At 41.8% G+C, this 11,495-nt stretch overlaps 1 protein-coding gene across 3 annotated transcripts in view; it reads right to left on the reverse strand.

Annotated features, from left to right (window-relative positions):
- cap2 (cyclase associated actin cytoskeleton regulatory protein 2) overlaps window positions 1-8,999 on the reverse strand; it is a 31,938-nt gene extending 22,939 nt beyond the window's left edge. The window contains exon 1 of one of the 3 annotated variants that reach the window (XM_036971440.1): window positions 8,746-8,999. The gene's annotated coding sequence lies outside the window, so the exon portion shown is untranslated. Of the gene's footprint in view, window positions 1-8,557; window positions 8,679-8,745 lie in introns of those variants that run through there. The other 2 variants (XM_021559940.2, XM_036971441.1) reach the window with 2 other exon arrangements.
- Between the last annotated feature and the right edge of the window lie 2,496 nt (window positions 9,000-11,495).

The raw sequence follows: 11,495 nt of genomic DNA on the forward strand, positions 1-11,495 counted from the left end.
TCCGTATTTCACTGAAAGAATAAACGTTTAGTTTTTGAAATTATAGTTTCCGGATTTTACCATATTAATGACCTAAGGCTCGTATTTCTGTGTGTTATTATGTTATAATTAAGTCTATGATTTGATATTTGATAGAGCAGTCTGACTGAGCGGTGGTAGGCACCAGCAGGCTCGTAAGCATTCATTCAAACAGCACTTTAGTGCGTTTGCCAGCAGCTCTTCGCTGTGCTTCAAGCATTGAGCTGTTTATGACTTCAAGACTATCAACTCCCGAGATTAGGCTGGTGTCAACGATGTGAAATGTCTAGCTAGTTAGCGGGGTACGCGCTAATAGCGTTTCAATCCGTGACGGCACTCACTCTAAGACCTTGAAGTAGTTGTTCTCCTTGCTCTGGAGGGCCGCGGCTTTTGTGGAGCGATGGGTAAAGATGCTTCGAGGGTGGCTGTTGTCGATGTGTTCCTGGTTCGAGCCCAGGTAGGGGCGAGGAGAGGGACGGAAGCTATACTGTTACAAATACTAAAGTGCCTATAAGAACATCCAATAGTCAAAGGTATATGAAACACAAATGGTATAGAGAGAAATAGTCCTATAATAACTACAACCTAAAACTTCTTACCTGGGAATATTGAAGACTCATGTTAAAAGGAACCACCAGCTTTCATATGTTCTCATGTTCTGAGCATGGAACTCAAACGTTAGCTTTTTTACATGGCACATATTGCACTTTTACTTTCTTCTCCAACACTTTGTTTTTGCATTATTTAAACCAAATTGAACACGTTTCATTATTTATTTTAGGCTAAATTGATTTTATTGATGTATTATATTAAGTTCAAATAAAAGTGTTCATTCAGTATTGTTGAAATTGTCATTATTACAAATTAATTAATTAATTAAAAATAAATGTTTCAAAAAAAATTGGCTGATTAATCGGTATAGCTACCGCTTCATGTTTTCTCATCTGTGGCAAATTTAGTTGGAAGTGGCTTTCATACTAGAGTATAAAAAGGGGCGTTCCATGACGCCAATGTAAATGTCTGTACTCACGGGGTGTGGTCACTGCCTAGTTAAAACTTTATATGAAAGCCTTCTAAGTGAGAGTATGGGTTATCATCACATCTCATCTTTCAAAAGTATTCCTATACTCAATCATTTATTTTATCCAACATTCAGACGCAAACCCCATAATTGAGAAGTGTATACAAACAAACAAAGAGTAATGTGTGTCTCCTATCCTTCATGAGGTCACCAAATGAAACAAACTCGACATGACTGTCCCTTAAATGTCCACGGACCATTCCCACATTCTCAAAAAATATATTGTTTAATTCTCCAATTTTTGGGATTAGGAGCTTTGGCAAGATGAATGTATTTTTTTCTCCATAGGCTCTCTCGCTTACGTCGTGACACTACTGACCCGTAACACTAATGTCTGTAGCCACGAAGTGCTTTGAAAGGCTGGCCATGGCTCACATCAACACCATTATCCCAGAAACCCTAGACCAACTCCAATTTGCATACCACCCCAACAGACCCTCAGATGATGCAATCTCTATTGCACTCCACACTGCCCTTTCCCACTTGGACAAAAGGACCACCAACAGTTGAAGTTGGAAGTTTACATACACTTAGGTTGGAGTCATTAAAAATTGTTTTTCTTGTTAACAAACTATAGTTTTGGCAAGTCGGTAATGACATTAATGTGTGCCTGACACAAGTCTTTTTTTTTAAACTATAGTTTTGGCAAGTCGGTAATGACATCTAATGTGTGCATGACACAAGTAATTTTTCCAGTATTGTTTACACACAGATTATTTCACTATTTCACAGAAGTTTACATACACTAAGTTGATTGTGCCTTTAAACAGCTTGGAAAATTCCAGAAAATTATGTCATGGCTTTAGAAGCTTCTGATAGGCTAATTGACATAATTTGATTCAATTGGAGGTGTACCTGTGGATGTATTTCAAGGGATACCTTCAAACTCAGTGCCTCTTTGTTTGACATCATGGGAACATCAAAAGAAATCAGCCATGACCTCAGAAAAAAAATTGTAGACCTCCACAAGTCTGGTTCATCCTTGGGAGCAATTTCCAAACGCCTGAAGGTACCACGTTCATCTGTACAAACAATAGTACACAAGTATAAACACCATGGGACCACGCAGCTGTCATACCGCTCAGGAAGGAGACCTGTTCTGTCTCCTAGAGATTAATGTACTTTGGTGCGAAAAGTGCAAATCAATCCCAGAACAACAGCAAAGGACCTTGTGAAGATGCTGTAGGAAACAGGTACAAAAGTATCTATATCCACAGTAAAACGAGTCCTATATCGACATTACCTGAAAGGCCGCTCAGAAAAGAAGAAGCCATTGCTCCAAAACCGCCATAAAAAAGCCTGACCATGAAGCACGGGGGTGGCAGCATCATATTGTGGGGGTGCTTGGCTGCAGGAGAGACTGGTGCACTTCACAAAATAGATGGCATCATGAGGGATGAAAATTATGTGGATATACTGAAGCAACATCTCAAGACATCAGTCAGGAAGTTAAAGCTTGGTCGCAAATGGACAATGTCCCCAAGCATACTGCCAAAGTTGTGGCAAAATGGCTTAAGGACAACAAAGTCAAGGTATTGGAGTGGCCATCACAAAGCACTGACCTCAATCCCATAGAACATTTTTGGGCAGAACTGAAAGTGTGTGCGAGCAAGGAGGCATACAAACCTGACACAGTTACACCAGCTCTGTCAGGAGGAATGGGGCAAAATTCACCCAACTTATTGCGGGAAGCTTGTGGAAGGCTACCTGAAACGTTTGACCCATGTTCAACAATTTAAAGGCAATGCTACCAAATACTAATTGAGCGTATGTAAACTTCTGACCCACTGGGAATGTGATGAAAGAAATAAAAGCTGAAATAAATCATTCTCTCTACTATTATTCTGACATTTCACATTCTTAAAATAAAGTGGTGATCCTAGACAGGGAATTTTTACTAGGATTAAATGTCAGGAATTGGGAAAAACTGAGTTTAAGTGTATTTGGCTAAGGTGTATGTAAACTTCCGACTTCAACTGTACGTGAGAATTCTATTCGACTTCAACTGTACGTGAGAATTCTATTCATTGACTACAGCTCAGCGTTCAACACCATAGTGCCCTCAATGCTCATCACTAAGCTAAGGACAATGGGACAAAACACCTCCCTATGCAACTGGATCCTGGACTTCCTGACAGGCTGCCCCCAGGTGGTAAGGGTAGGTAACAACACATCTGCCATGCTGATCCTCAACACGTGGGCCCCGCAGGGGTGCGTGCTCAGTCCCCTCCTGTACTCCCTGTTCACCCATGACTGCATGGCCAAGCACGACTCAAACACCATCATTAAGTTTGCCGACAACACAACAGCCTGATCACCGACAACATTGAGACAGCCTATAGGGAGAAGGTCAGAGAGCCGGCAGGGTGGTGCCAGGATAACAACCTCGCCCTCCATGTGATCAAGACAAAGGAGATGATTGTGAACTACAGGAAAAGATTGGATCCAGGAAAAGAAGGACCGAACAAGCGCCCATTCTCATCGACGGGGCTGTAGTGGAGCAGGTTGAGAGCTTCAAGTTCCTTGGTGTCCACATCACCAACAAACTATCATGGTCCAAACACATCAAGACAGTTGTGAAGAGGGCACGACAATGCCTATTCCTCCTCAGGAGACTGAAAAGATTTGGCATGGATCTTCAGATCCTCAAAAAGTTATACAGCTACACCATTGAGAGCATCCTTACTGGTTGCATCACCACCTGGTATGGCAACTGCTTGGCCTCCGACCGCAAGGCACTATAGAGGGTAGTGCGTACGGCCCAGTACATCACTGGGGTCAAGCCTCCTGCCATCCAGGACCTCTATACCAGGCGGTACTGGAGTGCCAAGTCTAGGTCCAAAAGGCTTTCTAACAGCTTCTACCTCAAAGCCATAAGACTCCTGAACAGCTAATAAAATGACTACCGGGACTATTTAAATTGCCAACCCCCCACCACCATTTTTATGCTGCTGCTACTCTCTGTTTATTATCCATGCATAGTCATGCATGTTATTTGTCATGTGACAAATAACATTTGATTTGATTTTTTTTACCCAGAACAGTCTAGTTCAGTCCAGTTGAGCAGAGAAGGCGCTGTGCTGTGTATCCCTACCTCACCTACACTTCAACATAATAACATCCCCCACCAGTACTTTAATAAGAGGCAGAAGAGGGTTTCTGTCAGTCCCTGTGTTCACCATGCATCAGCCTTCCTTCTAGCTATCCGCTACAGTAGGACCTAGCAGCTAGAACATTCATTAGTGATCTGAAGTGTGCAGTATGCCTCACACCAGCAGTGCTGTGAGTGCACTAATTCCTTGGTGGTGGATGGGAGGTGCAGCCTGGGCGAATGCTATTAATCACTCCAGAGAATTCTCCCAGCAGTGCCAAATGTCTAACATGGGCTTCACTGTCTATTTATGCAGGCTGCCAGACAGTACAGGGCCCTAGAGTCTGTGGCCAGTCACTGGAGACCTCTGGGTTTGGTTTGAGGTCTTCAAACTTGATGTTTGAAAGTTATTTAGACACCCTTGGAAGAAAGTGGAAGTTGAAAGACAAATGTGTCTTTGTTGTTAAAACAACTGTGTACCGAATGTTGGGGAATAAAACCATCTCAGATCTGCAGATTTTGCTGCGAAGAGACAATCATTAGAAAAATATCTGTTATTATCCCCCATATACCTTGTTTCTGGTAAGAGGTTCAGGAACAACTGAAAAATCACAACTGTGATTTAAAATTAACCCTACAAATAGCACTATTGGGAGATTTGAAAAGCCATTGTCAATCAATCAGAAATATAAATACATATCTCTGCTCATTGAAGGGTTTTTCTTTATTTTTACACTTTTATACATTATAGAAAAATAGTGGAGAGATCAAAACTATGAAATAACATATATGGAGTCATGTAGCAACCAAAAAAGTGTTAAAGAAATCAAAATAGATTTTATATTTGAGATTCTTCAAAGTAGCCACCCTTTGCCTTGATAACAGCTTTGCACACTCTATAGATCATGAGCTTTTAATCACACCTCTCAGGCAATCCCACCTATCTCTGTAGACTACCTTCTCTAAGTACTGGTCCAGAGTAGAGGTCGACCGATTAATTCATGCCGATTTCAAGTTTTCATAACAATCGTAAATCGGTATTTTTGGGCACCGATTTGCCGATTTGTTTTATTTTTATACCTTTATTTAACTAAGTCAGTTAAGAACACATTCTTATTTTCAATGATGGCCTAGGAAAGGTGGGTTAACTGCCTCGTTCAGGGGCAGAACGACAGATTTTCACCTTGTCAGCTCGGGGGATCCAATCTTGCAACCTTACAGTTAACTTGTCCAACGCAATATCAACCTGCCTCTCTCTCATTTCACTCCACAAGGAGACTGCCTGTTACGCGAATGCAGTAAGCCAAGGTAAGTTGCTAGCTAGCATTAAACATATCTTATAAAAAACAATCAATCATAATCACTAGTTAACTACACATGGTTGATGATATTACTAGATATTATCTAGCGTGTCCTGCGTTGCATATAATCTGACTGAGCATACAAGCATACACGTATCTAAGTATCTGACTGAGCGGTGGTAGGCAGAAGCAGGCGCGTAAACGTTCATTCAAACAGCACTTTCCTGCGTTTTGCCAGCAGCTCTTCGTTGTGCGTCAAGCATTGCGCTGTTTATGACTTCAAGCCTATCAACTTCGAGATGAGGCTGGTGTAACCGAAGTGAAATGGCTAGCTAGTTAGCGCGCGCTAATAGCGTTTCAAACGTCACTCGCTCTGAGCCTTCTAGTAGTTGTTCCCCTTGCTCTGCATGGGTAACGCTGCTTCGATGGTGGCTGTTGTCGTTGTGTTGCTGGTTCAAGCCCAGGGAGGAGCAAAGAGAGGGACGGAGGCTATAATGTTACACTGGCAATACTAAAGTGCCTATAAGAACATCTAATAGTCAAAGGTTAATGAAATACAAATGGTATAGAGAGAAATAGTCCTATAATTCCTATAATAACTACAACCTAAAACTTCTTTACCTGGGAATATTGAAGACTCATGTTAAAAGGAACCACCAGCTTTCATATGTTCTCATGTTCTGAGCAAAGAACTGAAACGTTAGCTTTCTTACATAGCACATATTGCACTTTTACTTTCTTCTCCAACACTTTGTTTTTGCATTATTTAAACCAAATTGAACATGTTTCATTATTTACTTGAGGCTAAATTGATTTTATTGATGTATTATATTAAGTTAAAATAAGTGTTCAATCAGTATTGTTGTAATTGTCATTATTAACAAATTCAATTAAAATTAATCGGCCGATTAATCGGTATCGGCTTTTTTGGTCCTCCAATAATCGGTATCGGCATTGAAAAATCATAATCGGTCGACCTCCGTTTTTGTGCTTGTGCTCCAATGGGTGAGATAAGGTATAAGAGGCAGGGAAAGCTGATCTTAGATCAGTGGACAGAGTTGACTGCTCACTGGCATACATAACACTGAATATCTGATCATAGAGTGTATGAGGCACAATTGAACTATCTTTATTCCAAAATATCAAGATGTCTATAGTTGTAAATAAAAACATTTGACAAGCCTTGCAACATGCTATAAAACAGAGTACAGTCTGCCACTGTATTTGCCCCAGCCCTATTCATAATGTGTTTCACCGGAAGATGTGTTGAAAACATTAACATTGAAAACTGTGTGAACGCAACAGCTAGAATCTGGCACAGTATGACTTGATTAGCATCTCTTCACCATTGTGAGTTTGCCAAAGTCTCCATGGCGATAGAAAGCATAGCGAATGCCATTTTAGCTCTTTCACTGTTGGACCCCAGCTATGCAGTGTTACAGTAAGTTATTTGAATAAAGTGATTGAGGGGAAAGAGCCAGGACAGGATTTGAATAACAGATAATTAATTACTTAAGGAAAAAAACGAACGTAGGGTGATTGGTCAGGGTGGATGGGTGGGCGACCCAAAGTTTGCGTGTTCAAATCTCATCATGGACAACTTCAGCATTTTAGCTAATTACCATCTGTTCAACTACTTACTACTTTTTTGCTACTTTTCAACTACTTAGCATGTTAGTTAACCCTAACCCTATAACCTAACTCCTAAATGTAACCCTAACTTTAACCCCTAGCCAACGAGCTAACGTTAGCCACCTAGCTGGAATTCATAACATATCATATACGCTTTGCAAATTCATAACATATTGTATGTTTTTCAAATTCGTAACGTATTGTATAGTTAGTAAATTCGTAACGTATTGTATAGTTAGTAAATTCGTAACATATTGTATGTTTAGTACATTCGTAACATATAATACAAATGGTCATTCATAACGCATTATACGAAATGGGTAATGGACATCCACAAATGAATACATACCATACTAACATGAGTGTATCATTCTAAACGGACTATATCTGAATTACTTACAGAATAATATGAAATGCTCTGAGACCAGGTTGAACCCTGAGGTTAGAGGGTTTAGAGAAATTGTTTTCTTAGTAAACAAAGCACCTAACAATTGTCTGATCAAGGTGGGATTTGGACCCAACAGCTGTGAAAGCAGACATCGGCGGTGTGTTATTATTCTACTGAAATGAGAATGTCATTATACTCAGGAATCACCATAGGGTCTCATAACTCTTTGCCCTGAGTATCTGATCTCAGGGCTATATTTGGCCCCTGCTTCAAGCTAGTGGTGCTGATTTCCTGTCATCTATTCTAAGTTGGAAGGTTCTATGGTTGGTGCTTGATAGGCCTATAAGGTCTTTGGGCTAAGGACCATTTAATTCTTAGACATGATGATGGCCCTTCATAAAAAAAAAACATCTAGATCTGAAACTCGAGTTTTGTCAAGCGAGTGAGAGAGAGATCTGAAAACTCTTATACTTATAGGGCTTATGAATTGTACATTTGAGAGTAATAATCTATCTATATCAATATGGAAATATTCAGCAGGCTAACACGTGAGAATTGAATAATAATATAAACAAGATTTCTAAATATCAACATAAACTGTCAACATTCATAATGTTCCCTGAAGGTTCATGTGACACATGTGCACTGATCCTGTGCGACAACTATGTGTGTTGTGTTCATGTGTCCTCACATAGATAACAAGGTATGACAATAGCGTCAGGTGACAGGTCATTTCGACTCGGCGCCACACACTACACCATAATAATAATAAAACAAATGTTGACATGTCATCCTTTACACTTTCATCCTACGTCATTGGCATGCTGCATTGTATAGGCTATACCGTTGTCATCACATACACAAATAACAATGACAGCGACATACAAAATACTCAAATTCGTATTTTCTAGCAGTAGCCTTTTTGCAATTGCAATACCTGTTTTCTAAATAAACTGAAACGCCGCAAATACACAATGGTCTAACTAGCCATACAAACACAAAGACAAGACACACATAGATAATATGGAAAGGGCGATTGTTCAGACCTTTGTGGTTATCGGTGTCTTCCTTTCTCGTGCCAATACAGCGAATAGTATAACCGCAAGCGTTTCTAAGAGGCGAGCCATCTACAAACGTGCCGCCCCAGTCCCCACCTCTCTGCCGCTCTCCCTCCCATTCCCATCTCGTCAAAAATATAACAATCGTTAGAAAACAAACTAACCAACATATTTACCTTCTTTAGGTCCCTATCAAATCCTGGCGTAGTGTTTTATTTCGCTTTTGTAATGTCCCGGGTTGATTCGTTCCTACGTCTGCCGCTTCACCCAGCCTCCCTGTCAGTCAATCGCGCAGATAACCCTAAACTTCCGGGACTTCCAAATTAAGCAACATTTGTGAACCTGATAACGCAGTTGAGTGAGTGAACCACTGGCAAAGTACCAATCGGTGCCTCCAGTCTTTCTCTCCCCCCTGCCTGGTCTTGAGGAGCAGTGGAGGACGCCCCAGACACCTAGACTAAGTATGGAACGTCTGATTGACGTCTAATGTTGTGGTCTTACCCTGTGGTCTTACCCTATGGCTCAAAGGATAGTGCTGTGTGGACATTCAAATTATAAAAGCTAGTCATATGAAAATTGTATATTAACATTATCATCCTCTCCAAGATCATAAAGTTGCCCACTGGGCAAAAACTAATTGAATCAATGTTGTTTCCACATCATTTTAACCACAAAAATATATGTGATAATGTTGAATCAACATGGAAAAATCATTGGATTTTCAAAAAGTAATCAACGTAAGGGGATTATTATTAATTTTTTACCTAACTTTTAACCTAAATTAAGATTATTTTTTTTTGGGGGGGGGGGGGGGGGGGGGGTTCACCTTGAATTCACAATAGTTGACGACTCAAACAAATGTAAATCAAAACTAGACGTTGAACTGACGTCTAGACCCAGTGGGTGGGGATCATTATGTGCTGATATAATCACTGGTTTTAACAGGGCCATTCACTGTGCCCCTGATTATGATAACGGCACCTACTACTTACTGTCTGTCACGTCCCAATTCACAACCTGCCTCTGAATTCCGTCATGGCGGACGTCAGATGCCATGGAAGCCGTAGTGATGTCACGTGAAAGGCCTCTATCTCTGCTGTGTCATGGCAGCTGCCTGAGTTACACTGTAGGCTGAAATAGACCAACTGTGTTCCCTGTTCCCTATGCAGTGCACTACTTTGACCAGAAAAGGGTACCATGCTGCCTTCGTGCCAGATTAGGGAGGAGAGAGTAGGGATCTTTTATTGATTAGAAAAGCCTCTGAATCATTGATAGGCTTCCCCAGAGGACTCCATTCCCAAACTCTCTGCTGCCAGACGTGTTTGTTTGAGTGTGAGGTGAACGCTTGTCCCACGTCATTGAATGTTCAGCTAAAATGGTGGAGGGGCCTTGGGTGACAGTGTTACAAAATGAAGAGCAGGAGCATGGTCACCAGCATACAGCCAGCAGACATTTTGTATGTAATCCCATAAGGCTTCTGGCTGCTCTGTAGTAATTTACACACAAGCACGTGTAAAGCACATCATGCTGTTTGCTTAGCTTGTACCACTTCCTCCCGATTCAGCCCATTGTCACACCCTGACCTTGGAGAGCCGTTTTATTTCTCTATTTGGTTAGGTCAGGGTGTGATGTGGGGTGGGCATTCTATGTTTTGTTTTCTATGTTTCTTTATTTCTATGTTTTGGCCGGGTATGGTTCTCAATCAGGGACAGCTGTCTATCGTCTATCTCTGATTGGGAATCATACTTAGGTAGCCCTTTTTCCTTCCTTTCAGTGTGGGTAGTTATCTTTGTTAGTGGCACTAGAGCCTTGTAAGCGTAATGGTTGTTGCGGCATTGTTTTGTTGGTGACTTTTACAATAATAAAATAAAATGTACATTCACCACGCTGCACCTTGGTCTCCTTCCAACGACGGCCGTGACACCCATAGCTTACGCGAACTCGGGACCACTGTCTTGCTAGTACACGTGACCTCCCTCCTGAAGTATCTTACCAGTCGGCACCATGAAAAAAACTAGCTATTTGCTGGTTCAAGTGGGGACAGTTCAGGCTGAGGAGTCTCACACATCCCCATGTGCTACATACACCCCTCAAACTTCCCCAACAGCAATCCAAGTTTTGAGCTGAGCGCAACTGTAGATCTGGATCACGGCACCACTGTGAAGGTCATCACGTTGCTCGAGTACCACTTCCTCCCGATTCGGCCGATACCTGGCGCAAACTCAGGACCTCTGCCTTGTCAGGAAGACAAAGGAGCTGATCGTGGACTACAGGAAACGGAGGGTCGGGAACACCCCCATTCACATCGACGGGGTTGTAGTGGAGCGGGTTAAGAGCTTCATGATCCTCGGTGTCCACATCACTAAGGATCTACCATGGTCCTTAACACACCAACACAGTCATGAAGAGGGCACAACAATGGCTCTTCCTCTCAGAAGGCTGAAAAGATTTGGCATGGGCCCTCAGATTCTCAAAATGTTCTACAGCTGCACCATAGCGAGCATCTTGACTGGCTGCAACACAGCTTGGAATAGCAACTGCTAGGCATCTGACCTCAAGGCGCTACAGAGGGTAGTGTGTACTGCCCAGTACATCACTGGGGCCGAGCTCCCTTCCCCCAAAAATTGTCAGACTCCATCCACCCAAGCCACAGACTGTTCTCTCTGCTACCGCACGGCAAGTGGTACCAATGCACCAAGTCTGGAACCAACATGACCCTGAACAGCTTCTACTCCCAAGCCATAAGACTCCTAAACAAGATAGCTACATAGCTCATCAAATATCTACCTGGACTACCTGCATTGACCCTTTTTATAATATCCACACACATGGATACTGACACCACACACATACTCTGCTGCTAGTCACTTTACCCCTGTATGTACAGTACATAGCTACCTTAATTACCTCGTAGCCCTGCACATCG

This window comes from Oncorhynchus mykiss, chromosome 32 (assembly GCF_013265735.2).
Source record: "Oncorhynchus mykiss isolate Arlee chromosome 32, USDA_OmykA_1.1, whole genome shotgun sequence".
NCBI lineage: Eukaryota > Metazoa > Chordata > Actinopteri > Salmoniformes > Salmonidae > Oncorhynchus > Oncorhynchus mykiss.